The sequence below is a fragment of the Gigantopelta aegis genome, chromosome 10 (assembly GCF_016097555.1).
Source record: "Gigantopelta aegis isolate Gae_Host chromosome 10, Gae_host_genome, whole genome shotgun sequence".
NCBI classification, from domain to species: Eukaryota; Metazoa; Mollusca; class Gastropoda; order Neomphalida; family Peltospiridae; genus Gigantopelta; species Gigantopelta aegis.
The window spans coordinates 594773-608430 of record NC_054708.1 but is presented as its reverse complement, the minus strand read 5'-3'; positions in this window follow the sequence as shown (position 1 = coordinate 608430).

The following is a 13658-nucleotide window of genomic DNA, read 5'->3' as shown; positions in this document are numbered from 1 at the left end:
TTGGAACGTCTAATTATTGGGCCCGATATTGGAATATGTTTTTGTCTGGCGATGGAAAATTTGCCATTCTGATAAGGCCTTCTCCACATTGGCTGCTTTTCCCGTTCTTTGTCTTTTTCGTTCTGGGTTATCATTGGCGAGATATTGGGCACATAAAACGTAGTATTTCTGAGCCAAAGATAAATCATTTCGTTTCCGTTTATTAATACCATGTTGTACATTGTGAAAAAAAAAAGTTCTTGTTAATATTTATTGTTTAAAAGATGATTAATCCAACTTGCAACAAACTTGTTTCCTACAACTTACCTTTTGTCGGCACTTTATTACAATTTAAACATCGTAATTAATCCATAATCGGTCATCCCAAATGGGGCCTCACATTGTGAGCTGCAGAAGAAAAATCAAGTGATTAAAAGATCCCGTAATTCCCACACTAGTAGCAAACGGCATTTGTTTGTTACTGTCATCGACAATCTCATGTCGAAAAATATCTGACAAGTGTATTATTTATCCATTAAACATACACTGCTTCAATAGTTTTCGACTATGAGATTAAGGGTGCCTGTAACGAAACGCACGTGGCCGCCAACAAGGTTATTTTGACCGACTTTGATCCTTGATTGTCCTGCATTGTCTCGGCCATTGGGTCACATTTGAGATGAATCTCAGAGTTCATGGTTTAATTACGATGTAATTAGGAAATGTATTGATTAATAACGAGTCATCCGAAATAATTTAAGAAACAAGAAAAACAAGTTTGTTTGTAAGTCTTTTCTTTTTTTTTAACAATGTCAAATTAAATATAAACGGAAAAGTATTCATTTATCTGCTCAGAAATACGATAGTATGGTATTACGTACGATGCTAAATTTTAACAAAAACACATCAAGTAACACAATGTGGACTTTCCTATGTTTTCCGTGCAATTGCCATTCGGCAAGGATAATTTTATTTTCAAATATCCGAAAACACGTTAAAAAACACATCCAATTAACCGTTGGATTTTGTATTGTCATAATGGCAAATCAGTTCCGTGCAGGACAAACATATTCAAATATCCGTCCTGGTATATACAATAATCCGACATTCAATTAATTGGATTTGACTGTATATGTATGCACTGTTTACAATTCTGTATTAATAATGTACATTTAATATTGGTTAATACCTGTGATGTATGCATTGTAATGACTGTGGTTTGTACTTTCTATATGTTAATATATGTATGCACTGTAATTCTGTATTGTTTGTACTTTCTATTGGTTAATACCTGTGATGTATGCATTGTAATTCTGTATGCTTGCACCCAATGGCCTCTGGGAAGATCACATATTATTATTCGGTATTTTATTATTATACCGGTATTTGAAATGCCCTCAACACATGAGGCCATTAAGGTTCGTAATTGCTGTGTCGGACAACGATGTGTGTTTGGGTATACCATGTCGAAACTGTATAATGAGAGATTGAAATGCCGCTACCATTCAATATACTCCTCTTTGTANGATTAGAAGCACGAGATCTTGTATATGCAGCATCGCACAAACAGGATAGTACATATATCATGGCTTTTGTTACAATTGTTTGGTCATGAAACACTGTCACTGGGTGATCAATTGTCACTGTTGTTTGGTGACTAACTACTGTCACTAGGTGATTGTCACTGTTGTTTGACTAACCAGTCACTGGGTGATTGTTACTGTTGTTTGTCACTGTCACTGGGTGATGTTACTGTTGTTTGGTGACTAACCACTGTCACTGGGTGATTGTCACTGTTGTTTGGTGACTAACCAGTCACTGGGTGATTGTTACTGTTGTTTGGTGACTAAACTCTGTCAGTGGGTGATTGTTACTGTTGTTTGGTGACTAAACACTGTCACTGGGTGATTGTTACTGTTGTTTGGTGACTAACCACTGTCACTGGGTGATTGTTACTGTTGTTTGGTGACTAAACACTGTCACTGGGTGATTGTTACTGTTGTTTGGTGACTAACCACTGTCACTGGGTGATTGTTACTGTTGTTTGGTGACTAAACACTGTCACTGGGTGATTGTTACTGTTGTTTGGTGACTAACCACTGTCACTGGGTGATTGTTACTGTTTGATGACTAACCACCATCACTGGATGATTGTTACTGGTATTTGGTGACTAACCACTGTCACTGGGTGATTGTTACTGTTGTTTGGTGACTAAACACTGTCACTAGATGATTGTTACTGTTGTTTGGTGACTAAACACTGTCATTGAGTGATTGTTACTGTTGTTTGGTGACTAAACTGGGTGATTGTTACTGTTGTTTGGTGACTAAACTGGGTGATTGTTACTGTTGTTTGGTGACTAAACTGGGTGATTGTTACTGTTGTTTGGTGACTAAACACTGTCACTGGATGATTGTCACTGTTGTTTGGGGACTAAACACTGTCTCTGGGTGATTGTTACTGTTTGATGACTAAACACTGTTACTGGGTGATTGTTACTGTTTGATGACTAAACACTGTTACTGGGTGATTGTTACTGTTTGATGACTAAACACTGTCATTAATGGCGATTGCTACTGTTTGGTGACTAAACACTGTCATTAATGGCGATTGTTACTGTTTGGTGACTAAACACTGTCATTAATGGCGATTGTTAGTGTTTGATGACTAAACATTGTCATTAGTGGGTGACTGTCACTGTTGTTTGGTGACTAAACACTGTCACTGGGTGATTGTCACTGTTGTTTGGCGACTAAACACTGTCACGGGTGATTGTTACTGTTGTTTGGTGACTAAACACTGTCACGGGTGATTGTTACTGTTGTTTGGTGACTAAATACTGTCACGGGTGATTGTTACTGGTGTTTGGTAACTAACCATTGTCATTAGTGGGTGACCATTACTGTTGTTTGGTGACTAAACACTGTCACTGGGTGATTGTCACTGTTGTTTGGTGACTAAACACTGTCACTGGGTGATTGTCACTGTTTTTTGGTGACTAAAGACTGTCACAGGTGATTGTTACTGTTGTTTGGTGACTAAACTGGGTGATTGTTACTCGCACACCATATTTCGATGACTCTTCATATGTTGATGTAAAACATCTGGCCGGCTAAATTGCTTAGTGCAGACTGGACAGGTGAAATCCAAGAGCTTTTTGTGTCTGCTTCGATAGTGTCGCAGTAGGTTGTGTCGGTAGGTAAACACGCTGTGACACGCCTGGCATGCATGAGGACCTGGCCTGGTGCACCACTCTCCTTGACCACCATCCACCCTGCAAGCAAAGCGTGCACACAGTCGATTACATCTTGTGCAGCAGACACGCAGTTATCATGATAAACATTTTGTGTGTTAATGTGAGAAAATATTCAGCAGACACGCAGTTATCATGATAAACATTTTGTGTGTTAACATGAGAAATTAATCACCAGACATGCAGTTATCATGATAAACATTCTGTATGTTAATGTGAGAAATTATTCTACCTTCTCTTTCAAAAATGTTGTGTTCTACAATATTCAACTTTAATTATTATGCAATCGTAAAAGCAGCTGCCAATGTCACAAAAATAGACCACAACACAATCACATTAGCCTAGTATATACCACAACCGTAGCCTACTATATGCTACAACAAAACAACCGTAGCCTAGTATATGCTACAACAAAACAACCGTAGTCTAGTATATGCCACAAGAAAACAACCGTAGTCTAGTATATGCCACAAGAAAACAACCATAGTCTAGTATATGCCACAAGAAAACAACCGTAGTCTAGTATATGCCACAACAAAACAACCATAATCTAGTATGCCACAACAAAACATCCGTAATCTATTATATGCCACAACAAAACAACCGTAGTCTAGTATATGCCACAACAAAACATCAGTAATCTAGTATATGCCACAACAAAACATCCGTAATCTATTATATGCCACAACAAAACAACCGTAGTCTAGTATATGCCACAACAAAACATCAGTAATCTAGTATATGCCACAACAAAACATCAGTAATCTAGTATATGCCACAACAAAACAACCGTAGTCTAGTATATGCCACAACAAAACATCAGTAATCTAGTATATGCCACAACAAAACAACCGTAGTCTAGTATATGCCACAACAAAACATCAGTAATCTAGTATATGCCACAACAAAACAACCATAGTCTATTATATGCCACAACAAAACAACCGTAGTCTATTATATGCCACAACAAAACAACCGTAGTCTAGTATATGCTACAACAAAACAACCGTAGTCTATTATATGCCACAACAAAACAACCGTAGTCTAGTATATCCAACCCAAAAAACAACCGTAGTCTAGTATATGCCATAACAAAACAACCGTAGTCTACAATATGCCACAACAAAACAACCGTAGTCTACAATATGCCACAACAAAATAACCGTAGTCTACAATATGTTTTGTTGTGGCATATAGTAGACTAAGGTTGTTTTGTTGCAGTCTCGTCCAAATTTCTCAAAATGTTAATACTGCATTTTGTGTTAAAAGTAATCAAACTTTTAAACTTAATTCAAGGGTGCTGATTTCAAATATGCTGTTTGTCCAGCTGGATTTTGAGGTTTTAACCCCCAAAATTCCAAAACAAAATGGTGGCTATTCAAGACATTCCAACTACACATTTTGGCAATATGACTTGTAGTTACGGTAATATGTGACATGTGGTTTGAAGATTGCATAACACATTAAAACCATAATCCACAAGTACAAAAAGTTTGCCCAATTAAATTTTGAGTTTTAACTCCTAAAACTTAAAAATCAAAATGGCAGCTATAGAACTGATTCTGAATTATGACTGACACTTAATATGTTACGTACTGTTTAAGAGTTGCACAACACATTTAAATCATAATATGTATGTCATAAATTCAGAAAAAGATGTTTGTCTAACTAAAGTTTTGGTTTTAACCCCTAAAAAGTAAAAACAAAATGGCGGCTATTCAACACATTCCATATGAAGTTAATATTTGGCATAATGTTAAAAGCAAGAAAATACATTTTCAGTATTAAAATAATAATTTAGAACTGTTTGTTTCATACACAGTGTCCGACGGACTCAAATATGAATTTTCAACCACAAAAACTGGCAAATGTGGCATTTTTCACTTGCACAGTGGGGAGCTGGCAAACTGTACACAAATTCTCCAATTAAAAGTTATTGCTGTAACTTGAAATTAAACTGCAAATTGAACCAGTGTATCATAAAAACTTCATAACCCTTACTTATAGTCTAATAATTTCACTGTGGTGGTGATGACCACCATGATAGCCACATGTAACTTATACCATCAGCACTGTTTCTGCAATCGATTTGACTATCACTGCATTTGCATATCCCTATAGAATGTGGACCTTATTTCTACAACTGTATCGCTGGATGAAACATTCTTTGGTGCATTAACATATTACTTCAGAACACACTTGTGAAATGGGCGGAAAAGACAAATTTTAGTACAAGAATTCCCACCAACAAATGTTTGTCCCATATCTGTTTTTTCTGCAAGTTGTGCATTGGGGTAGTTTGCTTAATCCAGACCATAGCCTGATAATAAGCATGTTTGAACTAAACCCATAATGGATGGTAATGTTTCTTGGGATTGAGGTTTGCAGAACAGCACAACATAAGCTTTGTCATTCATATGTGTCTATATCAGGGAGATTCACAACCTGCAGATTAATATCTCGGTAGATTTTGTAATTTCATTGGAAAGTTCACCCATTGCCAGATGTTGCAGTGAATTATAATAAACTCCAAACACTTTCCATACCGTTTTGTTGCCATGGCCTAGACGTTGTGATACACTGTCACCTCCTGCAGTTACATGGAATAGTTTGTAATGTTTTTATGGTAATTGCTGATGAACATAAAGCTTGTTTTGTTTAATGACACTACTAGAGAACACAGATATATTTTGTTAATCATCGGCTATTATATGTCCAACAGTTGATAATTCTGACATAGTCTTAATGAGGAAACCCACTAGGGGATCGGTACTTGACTGACCATGCATCAGATGAGTGCTTTACCACTGGGCTGTGTGTCGCCCATGAAGTTCATTGACTGGACGTATTTGGGCTTTTTTAATGTTCCTGCTTTCATCCAGAGTCTGGTACCAAAATGATCGAGCTTTAAGATGAGTCAGTATTGGTATGAATAACGAACAGCATGAATCGCATCTGCTTCTTCATAATTGACTTCAAGTAGTGATTTAACCATCTGTGGATCTTATAAATTCACCTCTGTGACTTCCTTGAATTCTCCAACAAGTATATGTTTGTCAGAATTTATCTCTGGTAAGTCGTGCTTGTTCTCTCCCAATGACAAAATGTTTGTTCAGTTGCTTCAGAGTGAATCATGCCAATAGTTATGGGTTCGTTTGTGTTTGATGCCAGATGGAATGTCTCTTATACCTGTCAAAAGTCACACCAATTCTGCTAAAATGTTCAACAAGACATATTACGGACTTAACAAAATATCTGCAAGAACAATTGATTGCCTATATGCAAGCTTCCATTCATTACAGCAAGTGCCACTGGTACTGGCAGTAGTTCCAAATTACTAGATAATCATGCTCTATAGGCAGTGATATGTGTTTATACTACATTTCTGTCTGCATTAATTTCTGTATGACATGCTATAGGTTGCTTTTTCACAATATACAGTTATGCAAATGTGACATGTGTTCCTACAATTTCACCAGCTTCTTTCCAAGAACCATTCCTGACTATGATTGAAACCCACTTGGTCAAGTTGTGGTTGATTCCTTTGACCAGAAATTTTTCGTTGTAAAATTCTTAAAGGATTTCGTTAACAGATATTGCATTTCTGCCTCATCTAGCCTAGTGTGTATGGTCATATATGAAGAAAAATGGAAACATCCTTCGGAAGCAATACATGTATAATAATGTACGCTAAACCCTAATGTATGACAAGAGAATGCACATCATTTCCCTGTACTGCCACCAAAATGGCATTTGGATTGTTTTTAGATGAAGGACAAATGCAGCCATGTGATTGTGGAATAATTTTGTTGATAAAATGGTGACCAATTCATCAAAGTGATCATGTGATTATGTAATATTTGACAGGTTCACTGTCCGAGCAGCATCCTGTTCTTCTAGGTATTTATCAAGTTGTGGAACAAATAGTTGCCATGATGCATCTTGTAGTATGCTATTTGTATCCTGTTCTTCTAGGTATTTATCAAGTTGTGGAACAAATAGTTGCCATGATGCATCTTGTAGTATGCTATTTGTATCCTGTTCTTCTAGGTATTTATCAAGTTGTGGAACAAATAGTTGCCATGATGCATCTTGTAGTATGCTATTTGTATCCTGTTCTTCTAGGTATTTATCAAGTTGTGGAACAAATAGTTGCCATGATGCATCTTGTAGTATGCTATTTGTATCAAGCTGTGGAAGACTAGACTACGGTTGTTTGTTGTGGCATATACTAGATTACGGGTGTTTTTTTGTGGCATATACTAGACTACAGTTGTTTTGTTGTGGTATATACAAGACTAGTTGTTTTGTTGTGGCATATTGTAGACAACGGTTGTTTTGTTGTGGCATATACTAGACCACGGTTGTTTTGTTGTGACATATACTAGACTACGGTTGCTTTGTTGTGGCATATAGTAGACTATGGTTTTGTTGTGGCATATACTAGACTAATGTTGTTTTGTTGTGGCATGTACTAGACTATGGTTGTTTTGTTGTGGCATATACTAGACTAAGGTTGTGTTGTTGACAACAACCATAGTCTACTATATGCCACAACGAAACAGCCATAGTCTAGTATATGCCACACAAAAACAACCATATCAAAGAATTATATACTATAACAAAACAGCTTTAGTAGTTAGTCACGATACAAATACCATAAAAGAAAACCGTATATATATATAAATATATATATATATGTACCATAAATGTCTGACCCTATTTTGACCATGTACTTTTCATCTTATTGGTACATTTCAACTGTGGACTTAATGGCTGTAGGTTGGGCTCATGACGGTGCCACAGGTGAGGCAGGATAAACATCTGATATCATCTCTGTTTTTACATTCTGTATATGTTCCATTGGGCTCTATCCTGTGCAAGTTTAGATTTTCTAAACTAATCTTGGGTGTGGCAGACCTCCTTCAGGGTTAGGATTAGGGTTAGGAGGGATGAAACATCAGTATATAAAATTTAATTTAAAAATGCCAATAATGAAAAAAACACCCACTCCACATGGACCTTTATCACAGCTCTATTTTTCCGTTTTCATTTCATAAAACCCCACACCAAGTCACATCACTAATCACCCAGTCACATAACTAATCACATCACTAATCACCCAGTCACATCACTAATCACCCAGTCACATCACTAATCACCCAGTCACATCACTAATCACCCAGTCACATAACTAATCACATCATTAATAACCCAGTCACATCACTAATCACCCAGTCACATCACTAATCACATCACTAATCCTCCAGTCATATAACTAATCACCCAGTCACATCACTAATCACCCAGTCACATCACTAATCACCCAGTCACATAACTAACCACATCACTAATCACCCAGTCACATCACTAATCACCCAGTCACATCACTAATCATACTATAACAAAACAGCTTTAGTAGTTAGTCACGATACAAATACCATAAAAGAAAACCGTATATATATATATATATGTACCATAAATGTCTGACCCTATTTTGACCATGTACTTTTCATCTTATTGGTACATTTCAACTGTGGACTTAATGGCTGTAGGTTGGGCTCATGACGGTGCCACAGGTGAGGCAGGATAAACATCTGATATCATCACTGTTTTTACATTCTGTATATGTTCCATTGGGCTCTATCCTGTGCAAGTTTAGATTTTCTAAACTAATCTTGGGTGTGGCAGACCTCCTTCAGGGTTAGGATTAGGGTTAGGAGGGATGAAACATCAGTATATAAAATTTAATTTAAAAATACCAATAATGAAAAAAACACCCACTCCACATGGACCTTTATCACAGCTCTATTTTTCCGTTTTCATTTCATAAAACCCCACACCAAGTCACATCACTAATCACCCAGTCACATAACTAATCACATCACTAATCACCCAGTCACATCACTAATCACATCACTAATCACCCAGTCACATCACTAATCCTCCAGTCACATCACTAATCACCCAGTCACATCACTAATTACCCAGTCACATCACTAATCACCCAGTCACATAACTAATCACCCAGTCATATAAGTAATCACATCACTAATCACCCAGTCACATAACTAATCACATCACTAATCACCCAGTCACATCACTAATCACCCAGTCAAATCACTAATCACATCACTAATCACCCAGTCACATAACTAATCACATCACTAATCACCCAGTCACATAAGTAATCACCAGTCACATCACTAATCACCCAGTCACATCACTAATCACCCAGTCACATCACTAATCACCCAGTCCCATCACTAATCACCCAGTCCCATCACTAATCACATCGCTAATCACCCAGTCACATCACTAATCACCCAGTCATATCACTACTGATCAATGCCTCATGTCGATCCACAAATTACAGTTAATCGATTTATTCATTATTATTTCTTTATTTTATTTTATTTTATTTATTTATTTACTCTTCACTATCATTTATATCAGTCACATACAACTTCATTTGAAATATCTGCTATTTACAAAGTTTTATTTTCTATTGCTCTCTTTCATTTTTATCGGTCACATACAACTTCATTTGAAATATGTGCTATTTACAAAGTTTTATTTTCTATTGCTCTCTATCATTTATATCAGTCACATACAACTTCATTTTCTATTGCTCTCTTTCATTTATATCAGTCACATACAACTTCATTTGAAATATCTGCTATTTACAAAGTTTTATTTTCTATTGCTCTCTTTCATTTATATCAGTCACATACAACTTCATTTGAAATATCTGCTATTTACAGTTTTATTTTCTATTGCTCTCTATCATTTATATCAGTCACATACAACTTCATTTGAAATATCTGCTATTTACAAAGTTTTATTTTCTATTGCTCTCTTTCATTTATATCAGTCACATACAACTTCATTTGAAATATCTGCTATTTACAAAGTTTTATTTTCTATTGCTCTCTTTCATTTATATCAGTCACATACAACTTCATTTGAAATATCTGCTATTTACAAAGTTTTATTTTCTATTGCTCTCTATCATTTATATCAGTCACATACAACTTCATTTGAAATATCTGCTATTTACAGTTTTATTTTCTATTGCTCTCTATCATTTATATCAGTCACATACAACTTCATTTGAAATATCTGCTATTTACAAAGTTTTATTTTCTATTGCTCTCTATCATTTATATCAGTCACATACAACTTCATTTGAAATATCTGCTATTTACAAAGTTTTATTTTCTATTGCTCTCTTTCATTTATATCAGTCACATACAACTTCATTTGAAATATCTGCTATTTACAAAGTTTTATTTTCTATTGCTCTCTTTCATTTATATTCACATACAACTTCATTTGAAATATCTGCTATTTACAGTTTTATTTTCTATTGCTCTCTATCATTTATATCAGTCACATACAACTTCATTTGAAATATCTGCTATTTACAAAGTTTTATTTTCTATTGCTCTCTATCATTTATATCAGTCACATACAACTTCATTTGAAATATCTGCTATTTACAAAGTTTTATTTTCTATTGCTCTCTATCATTTATATCAGTCACATACAACTTCATTTGAAATATCTGCTATTTACAAAGTTTTATTTTCTATTGCTTTCTATCATTTATATCAGTCACATACAACTTCATTTGAAATATCTGCTATTTACAAAGTTTTATTTTCTATTGCTCTCTATCATTTATATCAGTCACATACAACTTCATTTGAAATATCTGCTATTTACAGTTTTATTTTCTATTGCTCTCTATCATTTATATCAGTCACATACAACTTCATTTGAAATATCTGCTATTTACAAAGTTTTATTTTCTATTGCTCTCTATCATTTATATCAGTCACATACAACTTCATTTGAAATATCTGCTATTTACAAAGTTTTATTTTCTATTGCTCTCTTTCATTTATATCAGTCACATACAACTTCATTTGAAATATCTGCTATTTACAGTTTTATTTTCTATTGCTCTCTTTCTTCTTTTTCTTCTTCTTTCTTTGCTCAGTGGTAAAGCGCTTGCTTGATGCATGGTTGGTTTGGGATCGATCCTTGTCAGTGGGCCCATTGGGCTATTTCTTGCTCCAGCCAGTGCACCTCAACTGGTACATCAAAGGCTGTGGTACGTGCTATCCTGTTTGTGGGATGGTGCATATAAAATATCTCTTGCTGCTAATCGAAAAGAGTAGCCCATGAGGTGGCGACAATATCTGTGTAGTCCTTAACCATGTCCGACGTCATATAACCGTAAAATTAAAATGAATTGAGTGCATTATTAAATAAACTATTTCCTTCTTTCTTTCTTTACTCTTCACTATCAAATATATCACTTGATATCAGTCACATACATCATCATTTGAAATATCGAGTATTTATAGAGTTTGAAAAATGTATTTATTTATTTATTTACTCATCACAATTATTTGTATCATGTTCACAGTAACAGTCAGCTACAACTTCATTTACAATCGGGTATTTCTCAAACAGATTATTTTGCTTCTTTTTGCTTCACTATTTTAATTATTTCAGCCTATTCCTTAGTCTTTTTAATTTTGTTGATTGTCCATCGTCCGAGGAGTAATACTTATATGTTTGCTTCCAACATTCAAACTAAACCCTCGTGAGTTTATATTAAAGGGACCATCCTGAATTTGCAGCCGTATTATCAAGTTGTCAGCTATAGTTACTAGTCTAATCACTTAGGATTAAACTTACACGTTTACACCTGCCCCCACCCAGATATGTTCCTATGGTCCTCATTAAACTTACATGTTCTGCCCCCACCCAGATATGTTCCTATCGTCCTCATTAAACTTATACTTTCTGCCCCCACCCAGATATGTTCCTATGGTCCTCATTAAACTTACACGTTCTGCCCCCACCCAGATATGTTCCTATGGTCCTCATTAAACTTACACGTTCTGCCCCCACCCAGATATGTTCCTATGATCCTGATTAAACTTACAAGTTCTGCCCCCACCCAGATATGTTCCTATGGTCCTGATTAAACTTACACGTCCTTTCCCCACCCAGATATGTTCCTATGGTCCTCATTAAACTTACACGTTCTGCCCCCACCCAGATATGTTCCTATGATCCTGATTAAACTTACAAGTTCTGCCCCCACCCAGATATGTTCCTATGATCCTGATTAAACTTATACGTCCTGCCCCCACCCAGATATGTTCCTATGGTCCTGATTAAACTTACACGTCCTTTCCCCACCCAGATATGTTCCTATGGTCCTGATTAAACTTACACATCCTGCCCCCACCCAGATATGTTCCTATGATCCTGATTAAACTTACACGTCCTGCCCCAACCCAGATATGTTCCTATGATCCTCATTCTAATCGTTTGTAGTCGCTCAAATTTCAAAACTATCATTTATTTTTCTTCCAAATGCTGAACAAAATTTTAAATAACTGGGTGAAACGAAATCCCGACAAGAATCCAAAATATATTTATTGGTAGAATACTATATATTTAAATCATATTAAGGTAAGATATACATATGTATTTGGACACAGACACAGACTCGCACAGACACAAATCACAGACACACACACACAGACAGACACAAATCACACACAGACACATATCACACACACACACACACACACACACACACACAAATCACACACACACAGTTCTGTCTTGTAATCTCAAATAAGTTGCTAATACATCTACGAGTTGCTAATATGGTTGTGCAATTGGAATATGAAACAAGTCTATTCCTCAAAATTAAATGTCTCACCTACCATAAACATTTTTGATGCACTGTGATGATCACCCATCAGTGCAACCATAAATCAAGTTTCACTGACCTAGGATGAGGGTTTGTGAGAAACTTACCTAGGACGATGGTTTGTGAGAAACTGACCTAGGACGAGGGTTTGTGAGAAACTGACCTAGGACAAGAGTTTGTGAGAAACTGACCTAGGACGAGGATTTGTGAGAAACTGACCTAGGACGAGGGTTTGTGAGAAACTGACCTAGGACGAAAGTTTGTGAGAAACTGACCTAGGACGAGGGTTTGTGAGAAACTGACCTAGGATGAGAGTTTGTGATAAACTGACCCAGTACAGGATGAGGGTTTGTGGAAACTGATCTAGGACGAGAGTTTGTGAGAAACTGACCTAGGACAGGACGAGAGTTTCTGAGAAACTGACCTAGGATGAGAGTTTGTGAGAAACTGAATCATAGGCCGAGGGTTTGTGAGAAACTGACCTAGGACAGGATGAAGGTTTGTGGAAACTGACCTAGGACAAGGGTTTGTGAGAAACTGACCTAGGACGAGAGTTTGTGAGAAGATGACCTAGGACAGGACGAGAGTTTGTGAGAAACTGACTTAGGACGATGGTTTGTGAGAAGATGACCTAGGACAGGATGAGGGTTTGTGAGAAACTGACCTAGGACGAATTTGCA